Below are 10,000 nucleotides of genomic sequence, written 5' to 3' on the forward strand. Positions count from 1 at the left end.
TGTTTCAAGGTTGTGGTTTTTATGGGTTTTATTCTTTTAACTTTTCCTTTCAAAACAGAAATCAAGATCACAGATTTCTAGATTTCTAATATCGGTCCAACTTAATCATTTGGCTAGTATGGTGCCACAAAATAAATCCCTTTAATATCTTTGATGTTTACATTACCACATGTGTACCCGTGCAGTCGATAATGACGGTAAACATATTTATCTTATCTAAATGATAAAATAAACTTAAAATATAGAAAACTGTTTTATTTTTAAATACAGATATTTACATATTGTAATAGATTCTGCACCGAACAATTTTGAAAAAAAGACATTTTTGCTTCAATATTTTCTTTTATACACAAACAGCTAATTTAACTAATTATCGAAATTGTCACGCAACACTGCTGAGCAGGCAGAGATTGTGCAGGCGATATATGATTTAATAGTTCTGTTAACACTAGAGTTTTAGCTAAGAGAAAAATGGAAGAAAAAAATCTTATTCACAAACAGATTTTCTTAGTTATAATTATTTTCTACGCTTAGTATCAAATCATTTTTTATTTACATATGTATTATTTAATTATATAGCAACCAAGGGAGATAAACATCAATAGAACTACTTTGCGTGACGCGAAATATATTACGGCAATTATTATAAGATTTATGACAGGCAACGAGTTGGTAGATTCCTTAGCGAGTGGTACGACATGCTCAACGACATTTCTTCCGGCACTTTACGTTCTGGGTTCATATTCAGCCAAGATATTTTTCTTTTCCATCCTTTAGGAGTAGACAAAATTAACAATCGAGTTACGGAGTCGATGTGATCGATTAAGCCCCGCCCCAAAATTCGGGCCTTGTGTTTATATTTTCCATAATTCTCTTCAAACAGCGAAGCTTCCTTTTCGAGAGTCCAGGTCGACCGGGACGAGAATCTGTTGATTCTTTTCTTTGGCTTTTGAATTGCACTATATTTCTATTAGCAGTAGCAAGAGGAATTTGAAGATTTTCAGCAATTTTTCATTGGCTAAGACCAGCTTCAGATTGCCCAACAATAAGACCTCTTTGAAAATCTGACAGTTCTACTGAATGTTTTGTGCGTGGAATGGTTAATCTTCGCAAATGTTTAATATAATGGCACCTGGAATGAAAAAGAATAATTACTTCGTACATTCTACACCGCTGAAAACATATTAAGACGCTTAGATCAGACATTTTGAAAATTAAAGGTGTCTATTTACTTCCTTCATGTCCGTGTATGAGCATTTAACTACATCAGGCAGATTAACCTCGGGACAACTTTGGATTACATAAACACAGTACCTTCCAATTGATGCAGCGTATTCTCCAAGACTAGAAAAGGTGCGGCAGGTCGTTTTCTGGATACGTATAGTGACTCTGGCTAATATTTTCGTGGTCTTTGCTTATAGACACGGTGCAGATTTGAGGTTGAATGTTATGACTCTTGTATATGCGCAGCTGAGGAGCAGGTAATGAAGAGTAATACAACACGTATAGGAGTAAGTGTTAAATGACATCAAATATCGTAGATGCAATCTGTCCATATCTTGCTGTCTGCACTCGAGTGACCCTATTAGAATGATAAATGTTGGTTGATTTTAATTTGGTTCAACGACTATGCATTTCAAGAGAAAGAAGAAATTGTTTGTGACGATGCTTGTAACCCCTGACAAGAGTACTTGCGATGTAAGATAACTAAAGATTGCAACCAAGAACAGAAATAACTTTCCTGGCAGCTTCTCAGCAGACTACCCTTGCTCTCTAACTCAAGTGGCTTATTATAGTTCAAAGAATGCTAAAGAAATTGCAACAATGAACTGCATTATTTCGATTACTGGATACTCCACTAATTAGCGTTATCTAATATCAACCTATAGTAATTATTGTTTTAGTTTAGTTTTTTTTTCTTTTGCTTTTTTTTTTTCAAAATATTCATCGACATTTTTTCATAGAAAGGCAGAACAATTCTTTAATTATATTTCTCAGTTTTTGAATAGATTGTGTTATTTCTTCCTTCATTAATATAGTGTAAATTTTTTCCTTTATGTCGCAAGCAGCGGAAAATGAGTTATACATTTACTCACACACACACAAAAACACGCCCCACACGCACACACGCACACGTGCACACACCACATGTATATATTCATTAATCAGCCTTATCATGAATCGACTTTTTTCTAGTATTAGGAACTAATTATTAGAGATTTTCCCTCTCTCCAAAAATTTCATTTCGAATATCTCTTTGTCTGCGTTACACTGTCACTTTCAGTCACTCTTTATTTATCTGTATATCTATTTAACTATCAATCTCTCATCTCTTTCTTTGTATGTGTATATTTCGATATGACTGAATATGTTCAGGTTACATCTTTTTAATAATTTCTTGCTGATAGAAAGCAGCTTTCCAATCCAGAAGCTAGTTTTTGGAGGGTTTTTCCATTGAAATTTAGACTTAAAATATGTAACTATGTGTATATGTATACTATATATAAGGGTCTGTATGAACTAACTTAAGCATCCGTAAACATAGCCATTTCTGCATGTATAAACGTGAGGGTCTATAACTATCACAGACAAATGTGTGCGTGTATGCACGCATTTACACATGTATATATAATATTTGAATGCCTGCACACACAACCGCTCAAACACACAACTGCACATACACACATACACACATTTATTGTTTTCTTTTTCTCTCGCTTGTTTTAGTCATTGGACCGCGGTCATGCAGGGGCACAGTCTTGAAGAGTTTGATTCATTAGTTCACAGCCATTTTTTTACCTATGGAACCCTTTGATTTCTATTTTACTCGGGTGGACCCTCATAGCCATTCGTTGTTTTAAAAATCTTATTGTATTTGTATAATTAGATATTATTAGGAATTGTATAAAAAGCGGGTGACGTGTCGGCGTCGCCCGGCTACAAGCGATATTCCTCATTAAGCTCCTTCAACCTACGCAACACGGACAACGTTATAACTTCCACAGCTATTTGTGGAGGCCATTCGGGATCACGTGTGCAGGTCAAAGTTGCTCCCTTCTGGTGATTTTCCAACACCTCTACCTCTCCGCCTCTGTAGAAGAAGACCAATAATTCCTCTTCCTCCGGGGACAAGGTAGCCATTTCGTCGTCGGCGGCACAATTCCCACTGACGGTGGCTCCTCCCCCGCCGGTGGAACGACTCCCACCGATGAGGTTCCGGGACATTCTGGTACCATGTTACAGACTGCCGGCAATGTCCTATTGCTCTTCCTCTTCCTTTATTGTCTTCTCAACTGAGGGAGGGTGCGTCTCCTCCGTGGCCGGGAGAATCATCTCCCCTCCCTCATCCTTGGGATTCTTCGGTGAGCAACCATTATTGGTCACCTTCTTCCTCTTGCGGCCCTTCTTTGAGGAATCCTTCTGATCCTCGGCCGCCTTTGTTCCCTCTTTCACAGAGGTCTCAACCGACTGCTCCAGGATTTTACTTTGTTCCTGGAGACAGTTCTTTAGATGGCCAGGCTCCAGGCACCGATGACATCTAGGGGGGGGGGAGCTCAAGCATCACCGAATACCCCGAACCTGTCATTTTCAAGAAATCCGGAAATACCAGATTTTTGGCTGATTGTGGGTCCACAGGGTCAAAACCGCCTTTGACCCAACCCAGTCAGCCGCAGACAAAATTTTAACATGTAGGATCTTGGCTCTGCTGCCACCCAGACCCCAGCGGATAGTGTCTTTTTTTCACTTGGGTTCTATTCCGGGTGGGAAGCCGCAGACCTTAGCCCTTATCAACTTATTCCCAGAATACGTGAGAAGAAACAATATTTCATCGCCCTCTAAGGGCTGACTCGCACAATCACGAGTTTCTTCAGGGGCGTCAAATAGCAACCACCCCGTCGCGTATTGACACCCCTGGAAATAATTTTTTTAGTTGGCACACACTTCGCCAACTCTCTTTCAATTACATTCTTTTCGAATAGGGCGATGGGGTCGAGCGACTTAGAGTAAGTCTTCAACCCCACCGTCATCTTTTTGAAGTCTTCCAACCACTGTTTGGGTGGGACAATTTCCCACACCAAAATAGTGTCCTTGTTCTTTGCCATGTTTTTTTTAATATAAAGTCCACAAGCAGTTCAGAAGGAAATCAAAAGAAAGTCTCAACAAAAAGGAAGGAAGAAAAAATGAAAGTCACAAAAAGATAAAGAAAAGCAAACAACAGTTAAAAAAAACAGCAAAACATCTTCTGGCCACTCGATAATCCAGGCCTATTTGGTACTCCAACTTGAACCCAGAACGCCACAACTTGGAACACAACTTTCACAAAAATTGGTAAAAAGAAGTTGTATCTTCTAAATTCTCGCAATTTTTGAAACAAAACTATTCACTAATAGTGAACAAATTTTTGGACGTGAGATACACCCTAACAATTCTCACAATTAAGTGAGAAAAAAAGCTATTCACTTAAAGTGAACAATTTTTTCGAAGCGGGATACGCCCACGAATTTTTGCAATTAAGTGAAAAAAAGCTTTTCACTGAAAGTGAACAAATTCTGCCCAACTGCAGGCAGACCAGTGTACAGAATCCAGTTGGGACTCTTTGTTTGCACAAAAATATTATAAACAACAAACCCCACTGGACCCAAAATACAAAATGCCTTACCTTACAGTTGAGCTTCACTTAATTCGCCACGCTACTTAGCGTGGCCTAACCTCCTTCAGCGCTTCGACTGACAATACGCATGCGTGGGAAGCAAGCTTCTTACCACACAACCACTGCACCATATAATTCTGGAAAATTGGGTAGACCGAAATTGTATAGAAACCCGCCAGATAGATTGTCACTTTGATGCAAAACTATACAAACTTGTCACACACAGTCACTCTCATTCTGCCTGAAATATGTCTGTGAAATGCTCAGCTACGTACACGTTAGCTCAGTGACAGGTAACTCGGTTTATCCAACAACTGAATTCTCATAGTCGAGATCCAACACACACACTCAACACTGAATTCTCCTCCAAGGCTAATGCAAATAAATCCAAACATATATATATGACAGACATACAAACAGAAACTAATTATCTGTAATTCGAATACATTTAAATATTACGCATGAAGTGCTTCTGTATTTGGCTTGAAATAACCGCGAGAAGTGGCTAATTGCGTAACCACTAGAAACGTGCGTATTATATGCATTTGAAATACTAATAATTGGTTTCTGTCGCTATTCAAATATTGTAGGATTCATGTCTGTGACAATCTAGCCAATTTTGCATGCATGCTATAATTACAACCCAATACTCATACTCATCTGGTGTTTCAAAGGTCCACGACCCGACCCTATATAACAATCGATGTAAAATATTACCCAGAGATCAATTACTTCTGTTGGCATGCTGCCTACTTCTTCGTGAGTGATCTTTTTTACTCGTTTCATGGCGATTTCTAAATCATGACAACTTATCACAAGCTTCAAAATTCTTGGTACCTATGTGTCTTAGAGATCTAAACATTATACTTTGATACCCTATAATCATTAATGGATAATCTATTTCATCACTACGTCCACAAGAACTGTGTCTTTTTCAGTCCTCATACGCTTCTTTACACCAACAGATGACAATTTAGCATTTACACCAACATAATATTTCAATCACAAATATATGCCACAAATACATTAGCTTTTGACATCTTTATAAGTTCCATGTTCGTCTTACAGATATGATCACACACTTGTCTCGATCATTACCCTCCACTGCATCCACGGTATAAAAACACAAAGCTAAAAATGGAAATATTGCAAGGTTAACACGAACTGCGTTTTGCTGTGGATGATGGTTATTTTCAGTGTGCACTATACTAATCTGCTGAAACTACAAGCTTGTTATAGCATCTAACTCATAAAGAAACCGACAAACTTTTTCCTGGTAGGGTCTGAGTTACTTCTGTCTTCTGAATGTGTATTATTAGATTTTAGAACAAACTACAGCCAGATTATATCGTTATACTATATGAGCAGAATTAAAATAAAGAAAATATGTTTCAGCAAATAAATTTCCAATTAATTTATAGGAGGTGAAAGAGAAAAATGAATAGTAGGTCATTCAAATCGACATGCTAAATATAAACAAAGCACAGAAAAGAGAGGTTCAATGACTTCATATCATAGGTAATTAAATACGAGTTAAGTATGGGAAGATAGAAACTTTTTATGAGGTATGTAATAGCTTATGATAAAGATAAAATATACTGACGAAATGTCGTCCGGTCCATTTTTCTCCAACTTTCCTTACCCTAGCATCTGTCCAGTACCATATCATTATGAGATAGTTGTGAGATGTTTAAAAGTAACTTGTAACAACTGCGACAATATTTTATAACAGGAAGCAGAAAAATTAGTTGACCCAGTATGATTTATTGTAATGTTATTAGCTGATCTTAATTCGTGATGAATTTACCATCTTTGGGGTGGGAGTGAAGCATTCAAATACTGCAAATAGAAAATACACCATTACATTACCGCCACTAAATAGGGTGGCAAAGTGCAAATATATATAAAATTAATATAAACAGCAGGCTGCAATGTTTCACCAAAAAGGAAAATTATAATCGTCACTATATTGTTAGAAATAAGAGCTAAAATGCTCTATTGCTGTAGTTAACGCACATGAATGAAAACCTATGCACTAACAGGGACCATAATTGTCCGAAAAATGCCAACTGAGAATTCTTAGGACTGACGTCAGTTCCGGCATTATATTCTTGTATGTTTTTACATGTCTTTGCTATTAGACTGAGGTATCACTTTGGAGGTTTTAATCGAACAAATCGACCCCAGTACTTTTTAAACCTGTCATTTGCCCTATCCGTATCTTTTTGCCAATCCGCTATGTATATATATATTTGAAATTTGTAGAAAAACAAAAGATGAAGACAGGTGTATGAACAACAAGCAAGTGTATTAGTTTGACGCTCGGGAAAATGAAAGTCTTTTACGTTTTGAGCCTACGCTCTTCAACAGTAAGAAATAAGAGAAAATAAACAGAGAGAATGAAAAACACTTGTAGATTTCATCGGTCCACGTGCTTTGTTACACATTTATACTTTTCTACTAACAACTGAAATTAGGGAAAACTTAAATTTAAATGATGTTTCGATATGGATCTGTTAAAAATAGCATTTATAACAGAAGTTCTGTTTAGTTGTAGATACAAGATTAGAGTGGACAGTGGTCGAGAGCAATAAAGCCTACGAAAAGCACAATATGTTGAAGATTTCACTCTCATTTTATAAAAGCCCTGAGCTGTTCTTCAGTGTATTATTCTGCGGTAAATATTTTACCTGTCTCAGCTAAAAGCAAATCTGTGAAATTGCGTTTCCATCTTATCTCATGAACTAGTCGTTTTTATTTAAAGATACCTGCGAGACATTCTTGAGCGTTAAAAAAAGCGTATTTGAGGTCGAGGTTGAAATTCCATTGTTGTCATTACATTAGGATGTTTTTATTCGTCTATTTACCAAAGAAGGAATTTTTTTGAGATTTTAAAACTAGCTTTTTCTATTAAATATGAAAAAGAAACTCGCAGATCAAGCAAATAATTTCGGAAGTCTAATATCCTGTTGAACTGCTTTGCCTTTTGGGCAATAACAGATATAAAACATACATGTGCACTCTGAAAACACGCACGCGCGCACTTTTTGTAATAAAGCACTATAGCCTACAGTGTATGTCACGACGAATTTCACTATGTCTACATAGACAATGAGCTCGCCCACAAAAGAGGAAGAAATGTCTGCATATTTCGTCAGCAGAAGTCAGCGTTCCTTAACTGTCTATGAACACATTGCTTATAAATTCACTGATGTTAGAGACTAAGGTGAACTGAGCAAACCAATTTGCACTATAAACAGTGGGGTACCTATATACAAACATAATTCGTTCTAGAACCCTGTTCACTCATCAAATTGTTCGTTACATGAGTAATTGGAATACATAAAAAAAGATGCAATCCTTTCCAAGCTACATAAAAGCATAAGATGCTTTACTTGTTCATCCATCAATAGCAAATACATAAATGCTTGGGTGTGTCTGTTTCCTTTTGTCTTGATTCTGTCGAGCCAAAAACTTATATATTTTTTTAAAGATAATGAGAAATATTTTGTATATAAAATATGAATATATATATGATTACACAACCACTTATATGCGTGCAGCGCATACTTGTGGTTTGTTGCACAAATCTCAGTTCGTTGGCTTAATATAATTTTTTGTTCGCTATACAATTTATTCGTTTAACGCAAAGTTTATATAAATTCTCCCAGCAGTTATATGAGTGAGTAGTTTGTGGTTTGTAGTTCAAATTTCAGCTGTTTAACTGAATGGACTCACGATTTGTTGATCAAATTCGGTGATCAAATTTTCAGCTTGCAATGCGAGTTTCATTTTCTTCAAGAAACAGTTTGTTATTCAATTTGTTCGTTTAGACAACCACTCGTACATGACTACCCGGCAGAGAGATCTAAATTGAATCTGATTCATAAATCATGAAATATAAGTTATTTAAACCAAAAACAAAGGCTTATGCATAAATCAGTGTCCAGCATTCGTCACTGTGTATGTGTTCCTGCTTCCATGTGAGTGCTTATGCATCTGTGTGTGCGTGTACTTCTACTGTGTTCTTTACCTTATATAATATAATATAATATAATAATAATAATATATATATATATATATATATATATATATATATATATATATATATATATAGCCATTCCGAAAATGGAAATATTTTGTAATGTTTGGAAAGAACAATTAAAATTCTTCAGTTACGAGTCTTTTGGGGGTTAGATTATCTTGAAATGTTTTTTTCCTGTACAAGAGCTTATATCAAAAAATACATAGGTCGAATCATTTTGCAATCACTATGTACATACATACAGAGAGAACTAGTGTGTGTGTGTGTATGTGTGTGTGTGTGTGTGTGTGTGTGTGTGTGTGGGTGTGTGTGTGTGTGTGTGTGTGTGTGTGTGCAAAGTAATTGTAATAGATCCGACGTATAGGCCTCTTGACCAAGACAGAGTTCTGCTATATATAGGACTATTTATAATGTATCGATAAACTAAGTTTTTTCTTTTTTTTTCCGTCTGGTGTATAGATATAAATTTTTTTCTTTGCTAGCTGTTGATGCTTTGTGACGATCTTTCGACTGTCACCCAAATTATATTTCTTGCGCGCGCGCGCGCGCGCACACACACACACGCACACACACACACACACACACACACACACACATAAACACACACTGACATACACACATACACACTGTGATGGATATACCTATAGTGAGAGAGAGTGTGGTAAATATATATAGAGAGAGGGGGAAGTTTACAATGAGAAAGGCGTAAATGAAAGTGAGAGTGAGATCTTTTCTGCATATATTCCGTTATATGTAAAACTTCAGGTGATAAAATTATATCGCTTGAAAAATCTGACACAATCAAAAACTCTAAATTGTGAGGGATTGAATATTCAGCCTCCTAACAAATGAATATTACTGTGCATTAATAGTCTTTTAATTAAGAGTTATAATGTACTACACAATATATCTTTCTATTTTTACCATCTCTCTATGAATACACAGATGTAAACAACTAGGTCTTATATACGATGTGCAGAAAAAGAAGGAACTAGCATTTGAGTTCCAATCTTCTGTTGGGTTGTCCCAAGTAATCAGCCGATCAATCTCAATATGTCTATGTGTATAAGTAGATGTCTAGAGGCATATATGCGTGTATGTGCTTATATATATATGTGTATACATATGTGTGTATATATATGTGTGTATGCGTGTATGCATATCTATGTATATATGTGGCTCTGAATCTTTGTAATGTATACAGAGGATTTGAATATATCCTTATGTATACACATATACGTAAGGAAATATTCAAGTCTTGAACACACAATGAACGAATACTTTGTATCAAGAGAGAGACAGAG

General features: G+C 36.3%; 1 long non-coding RNA gene across 1 annotated transcript; it reads right to left on the reverse strand.

Moving 5' to 3' along the window:
* Window positions 1–1,062: 1,062 nt before the first annotated feature.
* On the reverse strand, window positions 1,063–5,007 carry LOC149136072 (uncharacterized). Its single transcript, XR_016241328.1, has 2 exons — window positions 4,661–5,007; window positions 1,063–1,582 (listed from the first exon to the last, which is right to left on the reverse strand). It is a non-coding gene; the product is annotated as an uncharacterized LOC149136072 (long non-coding RNA).
* Between the last annotated feature and the right edge of the window lie 4,993 nt (window positions 5,008–10,000).

Source organism: Octopus bimaculoides, chromosome 4 (genome assembly GCF_046866305.1).
Source record: "Octopus bimaculoides isolate indiv1 chromosome 4, ASM4686630v1, whole genome shotgun sequence".
Classification (NCBI taxonomy): domain Eukaryota; kingdom Metazoa; phylum Mollusca; class Cephalopoda; order Octopoda; family Octopodidae; genus Octopus; species Octopus bimaculoides.